The sequence below is a fragment of the Oxyura jamaicensis genome, chromosome 20 (genome assembly GCF_011077185.1).
Source record: "Oxyura jamaicensis isolate SHBP4307 breed ruddy duck chromosome 20, BPBGC_Ojam_1.0, whole genome shotgun sequence".
Lineage (NCBI taxonomy): Eukaryota > Metazoa > Chordata > Aves > Anseriformes > Anatidae > Oxyura > Oxyura jamaicensis.
The window spans coordinates 7,075,724-7,091,908 of NC_048912.1; the positions used below are offsets into that span (position 1 = coordinate 7,075,724).

At 45.2% G+C, this 16,185-nt stretch overlaps 1 long non-coding RNA gene and 3 other non-coding genes across 4 annotated transcripts; all 4 read left to right on the forward strand.

The window, feature by feature from the left end:
* Nucleotides 1–170: 170 nt before the first annotated feature.
* LOC118177000 lies at nt 171–262 on the forward strand. The gene has a single exon (XR_004755630.1). It is a non-coding gene; the product is annotated as a small nucleolar SNORD12/SNORD106 (small nucleolar RNA).
* A 70-nt stretch (nt 263–332) lies between these two features.
* On the forward strand, nt 333–3,085 carry LOC118176939. Its single transcript, XR_004755592.1, has 3 exons — nt 333–460; nt 962–1,100; nt 2,509–3,085. It is a non-coding gene; the product is annotated as an uncharacterized LOC118176939 (long non-coding RNA).
* LOC118176999 lies at nt 800–891 on the forward strand. The gene has a single exon (XR_004755629.1). It is a non-coding gene; the product is annotated as a small nucleolar SNORD12/SNORD106 (small nucleolar RNA).
* LOC118177001 lies at nt 1,473–1,566 on the forward strand. Its single transcript, XR_004755631.1, has one exon. It is a non-coding gene; the product is annotated as a small nucleolar SNORD12/SNORD106 (small nucleolar RNA).
* Nucleotides 3,086–16,185: the final 13,100 nt, after the last annotated feature.

Here is a 16,185-nt window from a genome sequence, read left to right on the forward strand (position 1 = left end):
GGAAGCCCCATTATCTGTGTTTTTCTCTGGGCTCATAGTGTTAACCCTTGTTCCTGTTGAGCAGGCCAGCCAGGCGATTCATTGTGGGGAAGGATTTGCATGAGTTCCCTCCATCCCCATGGATGTTTGTGTGGAGGTGGGAGTGCGGCCATGTCCCTCCCCAGGGACTTGCTGGTGTAGGTGATGACTGACCTTTTTTCCCCATCAGAGCGACAGTGTTGAGTTGTCACTGTTCTAGCCAGACCTCGTCTGATGCACCAGCAGGGCAGAGCTGTTGCGTGTGCTGGCCTCGTGGGGCTGGGTGCTGATTGCTCCTGTGGTTTCACTCCTAGGCCTGTGCAAGGGCAGGGGCCTGCTGGGCCTGCTGCAGAGCTGAAGCGAAGGCTGGAGCCAGCAGTGGATCAGCTGTGTGACAAGGGCAGTTGCCTGGCTTGCTTCACAGTGCCTGAACCTTGAGCAGGTGAGAGTCCTGAAGTCCTTATCATAACTGGTTTAAATTTAGAAAAACCAAACTGCTTTCTACCAGGGAGCTGCTTCAGAAGTGCTTTGACAAAGTTTGTGTGATTGGCGACTTTACTGAGTATAATCGAAGCATTAGCCTAGGCATTGCAGAGCTGAGAGCACAGAGGGTTTTCTCCTGCATTGTACCAGGGCCCTTTGTTCCCTGTGTCACTGCTGGCGTGTGCACTGGGGGCTGGGTGTGTGCCTGGCTTTGCCCCTTCTGCTGCAGTTCGGTTACTGTTCCCCGTGGCTGTGCGCAGGGAGGTGGGAGTGCGGCCGTGTCCCACCCCAGGGACTTGCTGGTGTAGGTGATGACTGACCTTTTTTCCCCATCAGAGCGACAGTGTTGAGTTGTCACTGTTCTAGCCAGACCTTGTCTGATGCACCAGCAGGGCAGAGCTGTTGTGTGTGCTGGCCTCGTGGGGCTGGGTGCTGACTGCTCCTGTGGTTTCACTCCTAGGCTGTGCAAGGGCAAGGGGCTGCTGGGCCTGCTGCAGAGCTGAAGCGATGGCTGGAGCCAGCAGTGGATCAGCTGTGCAGTGTGGCGAGTTGGCCTGATTTGCTTCACTGTTTACTTTCTCCTTTGGCAAAAGAGAATGGTAAGTCATTTCCATGAAATGTTGACTGATACATAGATAAGAGCATTGTAGCAGGAGCCCTTTGCCTCATGTTTGTTGCTTTACAGCATGTTTGAGGTGGCAAGTGAGGGTAGTGTAGTGAGCAGCATGTAGCACTGTGAGTCAACAGCAGCATGGAAGCTGTGATGATGTGATCTCTTAAACTCAATTGCTCAGGAGAATAGAAAATATTCTTGAGTTATTGACCTGAGAATTACACCTGTTAAAATAGGCTTCTTTTTATCATCTTGCCTGCAGAGAGTAATATGCCTTGTCAGTTTTTATGGGCCTGAAGATTTTTTTTCCAAATGCAATGAAGTGCCTTGATAATAAACTGAAGAGTATCTCTGTCAATCTGTGGTATATGATGACTTCAGACATTTTTCCCCATCAGATCGGCAATGCTGATTCAAACTTCTATTTTAGCCAGTTTGTCTCATGCCACAGATGCAAAATTCAGTTTGGCACATGGCTCTGTATTGAGGCTACCTGCCCTTGCACCCCTGTGGGCAGGAAATCCTTGTGTATGCCACATGCTTTTAGGGCAGGCAGCACTGGAGGGTGCTGTCTGCACATACCTTAGTAACACTGATTGTGTAACACTATCCGACATGCATAAAAGACTTGAAGATGAAAAGTGAAAGAATTCTTGCTTTCAGAAGATCTTCAGTAACAAAAATGGCTGAGATCTGCTAGGCTTCTGTTTAACAGAAGTGACATAAACATTGCTCTTTTGTTATTTTGCCCTCCTTCAGCAGTGATAAAATTAAGTGCTTCATATAAAGTCAGGGAATCTTTGTTCTCCTATATTTTCTCTGTCAATTAGGGGTTCTCCATGCCTTGGAAGTGTTAAGTCAGTTTTCAGCAAATGTGGCTGGGGGAGGGGGATTGCTTTTGTTATTTTCTCTTCACTTTCTACAAAACTGTGTCTGTCTTCTGAAAACTTGGCTATTTGATTAGGATTTCACTAATGCTCTAGAAAATGTGCTTAATCTTGCTTCATTGAATAAGCAGCTATTGTTACTGGCTTCATTCAGTTACAGCTTGGTCTTGCTGTTTAGGTACTTGGTGTTCAGCTGTTGATAGTTTTAAGGTGGCTGGAGTCTCCTCAGTAGTCTGTACTTGTGGAGAGCACAGATGTGACTATTCTATATGGCACACTCACATTGAAAAGCAGTGTGATTGGTCTGTGTCAGCTGGTGAAGTTGGTAGTGCTGACCAAATTTGTTACTCTGGCACCTTCTTAGTGCCTTACAGTGCAGGGGTTCTTTTGGTTGTTTGCACAATAGCCCTTGTCTAATAATTTTTGGGGGGGGTTGGAATTTGAAAGCTGTGTTTTTGCTGCTTGATGTAGAGTCAACTGACAACATGTTGGGTGTTTTCTTGGCAGGTTGAGGTCTGTCAGAAGTTGTCCCAGGACCTGCTGTTATTTCAGTGTTCTAGGTGAAAGCTGTCTCCTGCTAATGATGTCCCTCTCCATGCTGCTGCCTGTGATCCCTTGTCCAAGCTACAGCATCCACATCATCCTGCAACAGCTCTTTGGTCTTTTCTCAGAGCTAGCAGGGAATGATAAATTGGTCTCTTGCCAACTCACAGATGAAGGGTGTTACATTTTTTTTTCTTTGTATGAGACATTTAATCAGAATGGATTCTGGAACTTGTATGTTTAACATAATTTGGTGCTTTTGTCTGCTGGGGCTGTCTGTGTTCACCACCTGGCAACTTATGTTACCTTGTCGGTATCATGCAAAGTATAGAGGTCTTAAGAGCTATTCTCATGTATGGGATGATGGCCTTTGTGTAAGGAGAGGGGATTCAAGTCTTGGTTCTCCCCTATCATTCTGAAAGCTTTAGTAAAGTATCATCTCCATGTGAAGTGAGAAAGGTACATTGCGGATGCTGCAGTGCAGTCTGTTTTTGTACTTTTTAGAGCCTATTTTTAATAAAACCCGAGTACTCTGAACTCAGCTGAGTGAGTTGTCTTCCATACCTTTTTAACAACCAATTCCTGGATCTCCTAATTGTTGGTTTTGGAGTTGGATTGCAAGAGTGCTTCTGTGGGGTCATTGTGTGGAGCTGCCTGCTGGCTCAAGTGAGGAGAAGGGGTCTCAATCTCATGGCAGTATAGCTACTCTTCACGTATCCTGAAGCAAAAGGCGTTTATCTGAGACGTAGCTACAGATATTCCCCAGAAACAACAGAAGGGCACTGGGGGTTTTTAGCTGGCCTGGTGAAAGATGCAGGCGATCATGGTCCAGGTAAGTTGCAGTGGCTTTGCAAATTCTTGAATACATGAGTCCTTTAGTGGGGTGACAGCAGTCCAGGAAGGAAGACAGCTGATGTCAGCTCCTGTAAGGATTTGGATGTTTCCCTCATGTGCAGTGTGTTCAGCTAGCAGGAATGGACTGCTTCTGGCTAGAGATACTTGTGGCAGATGTTGATTCAGATCCTGTAGCCTTCCCCTGGATGCTGTTTGGCAACCTTCCCAGTCTGCAGAGCTGGAGAATTAAATATGAATTCTGCATCTACATATGTGCTGAAGTAGGGAAACACTACACAAGTTGAAGCTAAAGGCTTCCCTAGTAGCAGAGAGAAGTAGTTGGAATGCTAGGATATAGTGCTTCCTGCACCTCCAGACTTCCATATAACAGCTTTGCAGAATATATACTGTTGGGCTCAGTGGGAGCTAAAATTTGGATAAATGCACCTTTACTGTGCAGTGCCCTCTCATAGAGGGGTTGAATTAGTGGTGAGTCTTCTGCATGGAAGGAGAAGGCATTCTCCATCTGTTGTGCCCATTAGCCTGGCAATCAAGTGGTATCTGCGTGGTGCACATTCAAACAGGCTTTGGCAGATGTCTCATGCAGGTCCTGGTCTGGTAGCATTTGTACACCCCGCTGGCAATGCAAACGAGGTAAATAGTCTCTTCAGTTCAAGCTGACATGAAGACCTGGGATCTATATTACCTTGCAGCGTCTCAAACAGCAGGTTCAGATTCAGATCCCAGGCCTAATGATGGAAGTAGCTGTTCCCTGTGAGCACAGCCAGTATGTGGATTAGGAATGGGGTTTAAAACCAATCCTACAGCCTCATTAGATTCCTGAGGAGCTAGGCCACCTGGCAGCACGTGTTGCTAGTCCTGGCCTAATCTTGATGGGTCATACATGCTCAATGCCAAGGGAGAAAAGCAGCTAGGTACTCGTGTGGAGCTGCTGTGAGCTAGCAGTCACAATTCTGCTTGAAGTAGAAGGGCAAAAGTAAGGAGTGGATGACAGGCCAAGGAAGGCTTTAAGGAAAGATTTCCTGCAGTACTTTAAGTATTGCAATGTGTTTTTTACTACCTGATAGCAACAGCTTAACTGATACTGTGATGGCTTGGTAGTTATTTACAGCACCTATGATTTCTAGAGGGCATTTCTGCTACTAAAAACCATAAATAAGTTTCAGTGGTTATGGGAGGGGATTTGGTATCTGAGCCAATAAGTGGGCCTTGACATGTATGTTTAATAGGAAGCTGCAATGATGGAAAATTAGCTATTAATCAGCATGTAAATCAGTCTTCCATTAAGCTGGGCAGAGATTTTTTTCTCAATTACTGTAAGCAGCATAATCTCTTGAAACAACATATTGATGAGGGATTAAAACTGCTCATATAATTACTTGATTAATCTAATGAGCATATCTGACAGCAAGCCTACTTTAGATTAGGGAGGAGAGACTGCTGGTTGTCCAGTGGGAGCTGTGAGGACATACCTCAATTATGTGTTTCCCAAGTTTTATCTCACTGGGAGACCAGGTCAGGATTCAAGCACTACTGTTAATTTGTGTAGCGGTGGATGACAAAACTGTCTGAAGGTAACTGATGTGCTGTAAGCGACTCTGGATGTAGGGTAGCAACATGGAGGAGCTGAGCCCGGAGGTCTCTGACCAGCAGCTGTAGAGGGTGCTGTGTGCATGCGTTTCTCAAAGCTTAGCTAAGAGCCAGATGGGTTTTCTACATCAACTGTCCATTTGTGTGTGTTTATAGTCAGGATGCTTTCCCTTTGTCACTACAGCAGTTTGCTGTAATAACAGTGGGCCAGTGTTTGAGATTCTTCTGTGAAAACACAAAGAATGACAGTGGAGAGAAACCCTGAAAGTAATGTGTGAGTAAACCTGAACGTGTCCCAGGTTCTGTTTAGAAGAGCAGAGGTGGAAGAGGTTGTCTTTGCTGACAAGCTTTAGTTTCAAAGCTTTCTTCTGGGGTTTCTGATACCCCTATAAACAGCAGGGTGCCTTAGGAATGTCTTCATTTTACATCTTCCCTGATTCTTCTGGAACTAGTTCACAGGCTTCCTCTAGAACTCCTTCCAGACCTGTGCTCCAAATTCCCGTGCACCTATGAGGAGAGCCTGAGGGCACTTGGGTTGTCCATGCTGGAGAAAGGAAGCCTAAGAGGTGAGCTCTTCAGCTCCCTGAGGAGGGGAAGCAGAGAGGGAGGTGTTGGTCTCTGCACTCTGGTAATTGATTATAAAATGAGGTGATGGCACAAAGCGGCACTAGGAGAGGCTTGAACTGGACATCAGGAAAAATGTCCTTACTGGGAGGATGGTCAAACGGGCTTCCTAGAGGCAGTGGGTGCCCCATGCCTGCTGGTGTTCAAGAGACATTTAGATAATGTCCTTATTATGTTCTAACTTTTGGTTAGCTCTTACATGATCAGGCAGTTGTGATCAATATGTGTAGGTCCCTTCCAACTGAGCTATTCTAATTTAAACCTACCCAAGGCTGCTCAAAAATGGGAGCATGGCTGCCTTTACCAAAAGTCTGCCTGGACATGGCTTCAGGAAAATGAGAATATGTGGAAGGCCTAGCTGGTAAATACAATCCAGGGGTCACATTCATCAGTACAGTAACATCTTTTCCCTGTTACACATGGTACCCTACCTTCTCCTGTAGGTGTTCTCAACCCCTCTGGTAGTGGAGAACTGGCTGAGCTTGGCTGTGGCCTGCTATGGGCTCTCAGCAGCTTGGTATGCTCTGAGCTCAGGTAACCGTGCTGTGTGTAACCATAAGCTATTCATAAACTCGAGTTGCAGTGGACTTTGCAGTACTTCAGCGTACAGCTGTGTAGTGCAGTAAGTTTCCCAGATAACAGAGAAACCATCAAATGGACTTTATTGGCTGTACCAATGCAGGTAAGATCACCCCATTGGAAAATCACTTAATATAGGCCTTTGATAAAAGATGGTAGATGTTACCATAGGATTTAAAGCAGTTTGCACCTAGTCTTTGTTGCCTGACTTCTGCAGGCACTGGCCAGCCCCTGACTGTGGCTGCCGGGTTTTTTGAATGAAGCGATGAAGGCAGAGGCATGTTTTGGACCAAGGCTGACTTACAGCTTGTTCCGATTGTATCTCTGCACAGTGCTCCTGACTAGCTCTCAGATGGGCAAAGGAAAAACCATGTCCAGAGCTCTTACTCTGCTGCTGTGAAGCGGTTGAACAGGGTAGTAAGGACAAAGACAGATCTGTCAGCTCAATCAGTTATAGCAGACACAGCCAATGTTGTATATACTTGGGTAACTTTCTAAAACTGAAATCTGGAGTCGCTCACTAGGCTGGTATGTTTAAGCAAATGTTTACTTTTCTCAAACAGCTCTGTTCCTTGGTGCCATGAGCATTTGAGAAGAAAATAGCACAGATTATTTCTCTGGCTGCAGCTTTTAATAGATGTGTTTTCATACACAGTGAGAGGTTTAACATTTATATTCCTGAAGACCCAGGCATCTCTTTGACTTGACTGCTTGTTGATTATTATACTCTTTTAGACCCATCTGTTAAGTGGCTGCATCAGCTTATGGGATAGCACAGTCCATTTCCTCATTGCTGCTTGTACTATATGCTGCTTGTGTTGTTGCCTCTGCCTGCACCTCTGCTCAGTGATAGATAAAATTATTAAATAATCATCTATATTGACAGGCTAGACGCTATCATGGAGAGCAATGAAGCACAACCTGGTTTTATGATTGCTCTAGGAAGATGCAGTTTTCAGGACATTCAAACTGTCCCACAGGCAGTAAGGGGAAGATTTTTTAAAATATTTTTTAAGTAGACTGTTTCTTTCTCTGACAGCATCTGTTAAAATGTTCTGCAGCTATAGACTTTCCTTTCTTCCAGCCTTTTCGCCTGTTGCTTTTAGAAAGCATCCATCTGCTGGAGAGCCTGCATTTCACTGGTGCCTGTCACTTGCTCTGTTTTGTTTTGAATGTTCTGGCTGGGTCACCTTGAAGTCTTTCCTCTATTGCTGAGAATGCGTTTGGCTTCTGTAACCTTTTCTTAAACCAGATAAAGCTAGGGGTTGTCCTCATTTCTCCACTTCACACAGACTCCCTTGGGTTCTTGTAACCTTCCTCAGAAAGGATGTCCAGGGCCAGAGAGACTTGTGCAGATGTGATCTCAGCATGACTGCGCAAAGAAGCAAGGCACGTTGTTCATCAGGTGGAAGGTATCCCTCTGGCAGGGGGGTATAGGAAAGCAGATGCAGCCCCACACGGTGCTGCCTGCCCAGATGGATTCCCTGGAGCCCATTCCTGAAGGCTGCTCTCCGAAGGTGGGGCGGTATGTCAGCACCCAGGGGCTGGCCTGAAGTAGGACATGCACTTTCCTCTCCACACATGCTCACATTTCCTGCTGTGGGTGGCCACAATGTCTTCAAGAGCCTACTGCTTCTGGTTCAGAACTGCTCTTTAATAGAAAGGGTGAGGCATTTGCTTTTGATCCTCCCACAGATACTGGAATGTTTGTGCATCGGTCCAGGTTAGAGCCAGGCCCTTAGGCAGCAGCTGACTTCTGGATACCATTTCTCGGAAGAAATATATATGCCTCTGCCCTTGTTTAGTAGCAGTGAGGATGTGCACTCTCTGTGCTGTGCTACTGCAGCAATTGTAGACATTACATTACCCCCAGCAATTTTCCCAAAGCTAGTTGGGGAACATAATGGCCCCCAGATAAAGAAAGAAGGTTGCTATCTCCTGTTCCTTGTTGCAAACCATCTGCAGGCTCACAGGAGTGTTGCTGTAATTGTTACCCAGGCTTAGTCTCCATTCATTTAGTCTCCATCCATATTTGCAAGAATCTTCTCTACCAAGAGAGAAAAATATTTTATTCCCCTGAGATAAAGTATTCATGAAGGAAGATCTGTCTCGAGGAAATCCATTTTCTAACAGTTGTGGATCAGGCCCTTGACACCAGCAGTTCAGAGCAGACTTTCCCTTTGAGTATTTGCTGTCAGTGTTTTACAGCAGGATATCTGTAGGTGCAATTTTATTGGAAATCTGCAGAGGAGGACTGGAAGTGTCTGAGAAGTTTTGTTAGTCAGCAATTTATGTTGCTGTGGAAACGCCTTAGAGCTTGGGAAAACTGCCTGGAGAAAATGGTGGCTGCCAAAGGTGCTAACAGCAGTTTGCGTCTCTTGTTGGTTCCTCGCTTACCTACCTGGACAGTGGGCTCATGCCTCACCACGGCTGCTGTTGTATCCTGAGGGTGACCCACGTTTTGTGCTGCTGGTCATGGTTTCCTGCTGCAAACCCTCTCTGTCACTCCTCTGAACGCTGACATTCCCACTGCCAGGCTGTCCTCTGATCGGGGATAGGAGGCTGGGTACCAAAGCAGTGTCCAAGTCCTCAAACATCAGATTGCTGTAAGGGCAAGTAGTAACACCAGTGGGGATGAGAGGGAGGCTGGTGAGGTCTCACGTCTCAGAATAAGTTAAGTAACCTGGTGAGTGTCTCTGTGCACACATACCTGTTTGTTTTTTCCTCTAGCAGAGCTGACCAGGTAGACTTCTTGTTATGTAGCCTTTTGACAAGTAGAAGGCTTGGTGAGGAGGGGTCAGCTTCTGAGTCGTTGTATTAGTTTAAATAAAAAAAAAATCCCTTACTGTTCTTTTCCTGGCTCTTTTTTTATTATTATTACTCTGGAGAAAAGTACTTGCAAGAATAAAGCAGAGCAGAGGGGAAGCACATATGGATTTTCTCAGTGAAGGAAAGCAGGCAGAATCAGGGCTGCCAGGCCTGCACAACAAATGGTGGGTGCAGGGTTCACCATGCTACATGAACTGGACATGATGGGCAAAAAGGATGTCATAGCTTTTTGCCTGAGAGATGTGACACTGCCTTTTCCTTCTAAGTGGGTGCCTCTCTTCCTCTGTTGCTGGAAGTCACATGAATGGGTGTTCCCTGCTGCCCTCAGTGCCCCTTTTTAAAAACAAAAACAAACAGGTGGGAAGGTTGCAGCTTCTCAAGAGCTGCCTTCTGCTTGTCTGAATTGTGACAGAATCTGACAGGGGCACCTATCCGGGGAAGAGGCTAATGATTTTCCCTCACACTGAAGAGGCAAGCTCACCGATACCTGGCTGTTGTCAGATATTCCCACTGCCTGATGGAGTCATATCCATGACAGCATTGTTCCCTCTACTCTTGCTTGGGAGGGGGGAGATGTAAAGCTGTATGGGGGGTCTCTGAGGGTAGAAGACAGGAGCTCTCAGGCCATCACTGGCTTCAGCTGTGGGAGACAGGCCTGTCAGTGAGCTGTGGTTTCCTGTAGGTGTACCTGATCCATAAACCTGTACAGGGCCCCTGAGGGATGGTGGGGTTAGCTCTGTGGGGAGAATTGTAGTGTTAAGAGGATCTCACGTGGTTCCTTCATCTTTGGTTTCCTTGTACTAGGGGTAAAGGTGATTTGGGTTTATAATCCCATTTTTTTTGACTCATTAGGAGTATTATTTAAAAGTCCTTTTAAAAATGTAATTACTTTAATGATTAAGGATATTTCTTCATGTGGTAATTTATGGTATTGCTTTTCATGGATCAGAGGAGGAGCCTGAGCATTGAAATTAAGAATGTTCTTTGAGGAGGTAAATTAAGTTCCTCCTGGAGTTCTAGAATTCAAATCTGGGTATAGCTGAAATAGTGTGAAATTAAAAATAAATAAATAAATAAATAATGTATCTACATGAGAGGAAAAAAAAAACAGTGCACCCTGTTCTAGGTAAAACAACACAAAACCTCTTTCACTTTCTATTTACTAAATTGCAAAGTGCAGAAAGCCCTGTGCCTTGGGGACTTGATTTTGCCTGAGGAACATGCAGGCTTGACTGATCAGTGCCTTCCCATGCCCATGACAGCTTCTGCTCTTATTTTAGAATATGTGACCACTTCTGCCATATAAATTGTATCAATTGAATAAAGTTATTAAATAGGTGAGCTAGTATTAGAGGTGTTGTTTATTTTAATGCAGATACTACTGTATGATCTACAGTTTGGGTCAGTGCTTTGGTTTTTAGCTCTGATTCACATCATATTTCTCTCTGGCTTCATAATGTTCTGTGAAGTGTTTAGCTATCATCTGCAGAGACTAAATTTGTGCAGAGAAGTGTCCTTGAACCTCCTGTGGAAATATATTTCTTGAAGATAAGGCCTCTGGTTTCATCACCTAAGTGACACCTCACTGCAAAGGAGTATCTGCTGCTTTGTAGATTAGCTGAAACTTTATTAATTTACAAGGGCCAACTTGCTGTGGTTTTTGTTTGTTTTTCAAACAAGGGGAAACATACATTTCATGAGGCAGTATGGCTCCAAGGCCCATGACGGGTCTAGAAATGTGGACTCGTCTGTTCTAGGTCTTGTTCTACAAATGCTTGGTCAAGTGAAAAAGATGCAGCGAAGACAAGGAACTGCCAGCATGAATGAGGCCTGTTTGGTCGATAGGACCCAGCACGATCAGGCTTTGTTTACAACATCGAAGCAGTAATTTCCACTTGGTTGGCAGATTGCACCAGATGTGTCTGACTCACCGCATGCATGAGAGGCACTCAGATTATCTTTGGCAGGCAAGCAGGCATGGATCAGACCAGGACTCTTCCCTCTGTGGACTCCTCCAGGAACTCCGCATGGCAGAGATTAAGCTGGGTCCTGTTCTCTGACCTCTTTGGCTTCTTGACAGCATGACGCACAAAACAAAGGCAGTGTGACTGTGACACCGGCAGCACCTGGACTGCAGAGATCCAGAATGTGTTCAGATAAGTTTAATCCTGACACTATAAGCAGAAGTCAATTTATTTTTGTTAAGGGAGTCACAAACATCACCTAAAAGCTTGACTAATGTTGGCAATGCTCAACCCACTTTTGAACTGGGCATTTTAAATTTTGGAACCTTACTTAGATGTGACCATTTGTCTTTGAAACTTCACTTATCTCAGTTAGATACTAATATATCTGCTGCTTACTGGAGAGATTTATTTAAAACCAAGGTTTTTCTGGGTGTGCAATCAACTGACAACTTAGAAACAGGACTAGTTGTAGTTAAGTATATTTGTTTTCTTCTGTAGCTTTTATACCTCATTTCAGAGCCTGGTTAATGGGAACAGCTATGTCTGTGCAGAGTAATATTTCAAATACAGTATTTAAGTACACTTTTGAATATAAAAGAAACCTCCATGTTCTATTTAAGCAGTATCTGTATGACTTCAGGATTTGTTTTCCGTTTGCTTTGCTTTTCTTCCTAACATCTGGGGAGAAATTTAGAAGATTGAAATCCGGGGCCTGTGTGACAACTCCATTGAAGAAACTGTACTGTAGACTATCCCTAAGTGGTCCTGTACTGTACAGGGTCCCAGTGGACAGGTAGTGAGTGCTGTGGCACACTGCAGCCTGATCCTGCAACTTGCATGTGGCCCGTTTGTACTTTTGTGCTTGCTGCCTCACAAGCCAGCTCAACTGACTTGACATTTCAAGTTATACCTAAATGTTTTTGCTTGGTTTGTTTTTTTTAGCTGTGGGTGGATTCATTTAACCTCAGATACAGAAGGATACCACTGTATATCCCATATCCATTTTTTATCGTCTCTTAAGAAAATCATTGAAATAAAACCACACATAAAAAGCACTGATATTTGTCTTAGATTTATCAGTTTCAGAAAAGGAAGATATTAGAAGACATTAGATTTTTTTTTTTTTTTTTTTGTCTTAATCTAACAGACAGCCACTTGTGAAAAGCAAAGGAGCTGTGTTCTGGCCTATGCCAAGTTGCAGCTTGGCAACTGTGTGTGCAGAGGAGAAAAGGGGCCTGCAGTCCTAGGCTCTTACGTTGAGAACATCAGCTAAAGTTAACTTGCATGAGATGGGGTGATCTGGTGTAGATCTGGTTCATCCTTAAACACCAGCAACAAAATCGCATGGGCTATTTCTATAGCACTGAGCTGTAGTGCAAGTCAGGGGAGGAGGGGAAGGCTGCTCCTGCCTGGAGGGATCTCCCAGCGTGGTGGTGCTGCCAGAGAAGCAGTGCTGGAGGAGGATGCAGAGATGCAGGGGCTGAAGGAGGAGGTGGCTGTGTGTGGAGGCAGCTGGAGAAAGCAGGAGAGCGGAACCAGTTTGGGAGGAATCTGAAAAGCCAGGCACTGCTTTCAACTTAATGTGGGAGAGGGTCATGTAGCTTGGGGAACTGATGGGGGATTTTCAGCATTGTGTTCCTTCTATGGAGTGTGCCTTGCCATAGGGTTTTTCTGGATTTAAAAGATTCCCAGTGGTGCTTTGTGGAGTTAGGTCCACCCTGGGCCTTCACAGACCTGGGAGAAATTCAAGCTTTGACTTGAATGCAGACCCGTTTAGAGCTTTGCTTCTGCTTAGGAAAAGTATGGCTTGCCTTGTTCATCGGTCTGTCTCTCATGGCTCAGACTCTCAAGTTGTTCCTTTGCTTTCTCTTAGGAAAAGAAAGCCCATCCAAACACTGAAAGTACTGGATTCAGAAAAGTTGGCTGGTTTCCTTTCTTTTTCTTCAGGGAAGCAGAAGAACTAGAGAGAAAACCACTAAAAGCTTTTTATTAAAGTATTTATCTTTTCTGTTTTCTAAATAAGAGTCCTGGCCACTTTGAACCTCCTCCAGCTTTCATTAAAGATAATAGCTTTTTAATGACAACGAGTTTGTTTCCTTTATGCCCTGGTGAGTCATAGCCCCGCTCTGTATGTGATGGGGTTGTGGAATGGGTCTGGGCAGAGGAGAGGGGATGCCTTCCACCCCTGGTCTCTGTGCCCGCAGCCACACCTGAATGAGGAGTGACACCTCTACTTCTCTTCCATCCCAACTTCACCCCATGATCTTACAATGCAGCATTGCATACGGGAGAGGAGAAGGCAGAATGAGCAGATCACACCTCCCATGGGCTGCAGTCTGAGCTGTGGGGCTGTGCTCAGATGCTGCCTTTATCAAGGGCAAATGCTCTTGAGGTTTAAACCCAAGAAGGTGTTTGCTGCTGTGATAGAAGCCCAGCCATAACTGCTCTGCTGTGATGGAGATTCTCTCGGCAGTACCTTGGGAGTCTGGATTTTCGGGACAAAATCCGTGAGCTGAAAAACGGGGACTGTGGATGTAGCTGGTCATATAGGGAACTCTGGGGAAGACTGCTGTCCTCTGCTAGTGCCCTCTGCACACTTGGTCTGGATGTGGTTCTCCTGCTGCAGGTGACCGTGAGTTTTGCAAGGGCATGTCTGAAGAGGTGTGCAGCTGTTCCTTGTCTCCTAAGCACACGGAAAAGTCCAGGTCTAACAAGACAGGATGTTTTTCTGGTTGAGATGGTTCTGGGTCAGCAGCCCAGTTCAGGTGTGCTGACCAAAATGCCCTTCAGTCCTAATGAAATCCCATCCATTTGTCTGGATATAGGACTGCTGCTGGCTGGGCTTCGTTTGCAGGTGGAGTTTAGGATGATTTGGTCTGATGTTCTCTACTACAGCGAGAGCTAGTATCTCAGGTCTCACGGGTCTATAGTCTGCTTTCTTCAGATGGCAATCAGCAATATCTCTGAATTGTGCTTGGTAGCAACTCTTAACCCATGTCTGTGTGCTAAAAAAATAGCAAATGCATACAAAAAGGGAGAAGGAGAATGCCATTCAAAGGTCTTTTCACTTCTATTCTGAGATCTCAAAGGACGCTGTAAAGGAGAGAACCACAGCGCAGAGCTTGAATCTCCTCCAAGTAAAGTGGTGTTAGGATCCCTGCAGATGTATTCTTTGCTTACTGGTCTTGATAAAAGAAAAGTCCACCTGAATCTTTTCTCAAATAAAGTCTTTTTTAAGACTCAGTGCCTAGTCCTCCTCCCTTTCCTGACCCCCCAACACTTTTTTAATTGCAGCTTTCTGTACAGGGTGCCTGGGATAAGCAGGCAGACAGGCATTTTAAGAAAGCAGGAGCAGGTGTGAAAGTAAATAGCCCAGCTCCTCTAGTTTTTATAATTGTTATTTTGTGTTTCTGAAAGAAAGAAGAAGAAAAAACATCTTAATTCTTGCATTAGGATATTTTCACACATCAGATTTTATTTTCCTTTTTTTTTTTTTTTTTTTTTTTATTTCTTAGCCCTAAGCCCTTACGATCTGTCTGTGTGAATTTGTTTTCATCTTGACCTTAACTGTGTGAATTCATATTGTGAGTGGGTGCATGGGAAAGCAAGACCGCATCTGCAGCAGTGATTTCTTTTGTCATTAAGGGTTAGCTAACCTAAAGAAAGACTTGAGAGAGCCAGGACCTGAGAGGTGAGCAGGGAAGGAACTGGATGCTGGAAACCCAACTAGTGGCAGGGAAACCATGGTGGCAGAGTTGCTGAGGCAGAACCTAGGCTGGTGGCACCTCTCTCCCGACTCAAACCACTGCCCAGGCAGCCTCTTCTGGCAGCCTTCTTCAGCCCCTTCTTCAGCCTGTGAGAGAGGTGATTAAGGGAGAACTCAATGGTAATCTATAGAATCCTAAGTGGCCTTGGGAAAGTAAATGAGAATTGATTGTTCCCTGTCTCTGCCAATACAAGAACCAGGAATTCCAATTAAATCAACTGATGCCAGGTTCAGAATAACTTTGTGCCCCGTGCAGCATGGCGTTCTTCTGTGAGAGGCTGCGGGGGCTAAAAACTTACATTGGTCTGAAGTGGGATGGGAAAAGATTTGTATAAAACGCCTTGGCTGAGGCATAGACACCAGCTATTAGGAATTCCTGGAGGTGATTTACCAGAAGGTCTGAAAGCATTCTGCGGAAATACCATCGTACAACTTTTACTCCCTCCTGGGCATCTGCTATTGGCCACTACTGAACACAGATACGAGGGGAGATAGGTCTTTGTTTTGACCTAATGCAGCTTTTCTAGTGGATAAATGGGTGCTCAGCTATTTATCAGCAGCAGTCTGAGATCAGATCCCAGTCTCTGCTCTGGTTAGAGCAGCTCTGAGAAGGAGGACCCTAACCAGCTTGTGCAAAGGATGTCTTTGGCCCGTGTGAGGGAAGACCTGTGTGTACTGAGCAATTTTAATGTCAGGGCTGGGAAAGCAGCATTCCCAGGGCCTCGGGTGTGATGAAGGGCTGAGATGCTTCAGAGATTTCCTGCTGCCAACACATGGGGAAGGGAGTTAAACAACTGAATGAAACAAGAAATAAATTCTTCTCAGGCTCCACTGAATGGCTTCAGTGGAATATCCAGGTAAGGTAAATCATCAGAAATTGCCAGGTTTTTCTTGCATGTGTTCCCTGCTTTTCTTGTGTTGGAAGCTTTTTTTTTTTTTCTATCTGCCACACAGAGGGAAGGATCTGGGATGGGAAAACACTCAGCAAACTACAGGATCAGCTAAGTGCCCTGAACACAAAAACACAGCAGTTGCTTTGGCCTTGGCATGTGGCCAGCTTGCCCCTATTCTGCCTGATCAGTGAGGCACAAGCATAATGGACAGTTTGAAAGGGAGAGTTAGTTAAGAATAGCATGGGGCAGTTTGGTCTCTTTGGTTTCGTGTTGGCCCTCCTCTCCTCTGCTGCACTGTGTCTGGGTCAGGCCCGCAGGGATTAGGAGCAAGTGCTGCTGCCCTGCCAGAGCAGCAACCTCAGAGGCAGGAAATTTAGGGCTTGCACCTGAATATAACTATTACTGAAAATGAAACACCCTGTTTCAAAGGATGCTACAGCATCATTTCACGAAGGGAGGTTTCCCCAGAAACAGGGTTATCAGATAGGAAGAAAGGGTTGAAAGATTTTAATGTAGCTACTAGTTGAGAGCTCAGCTT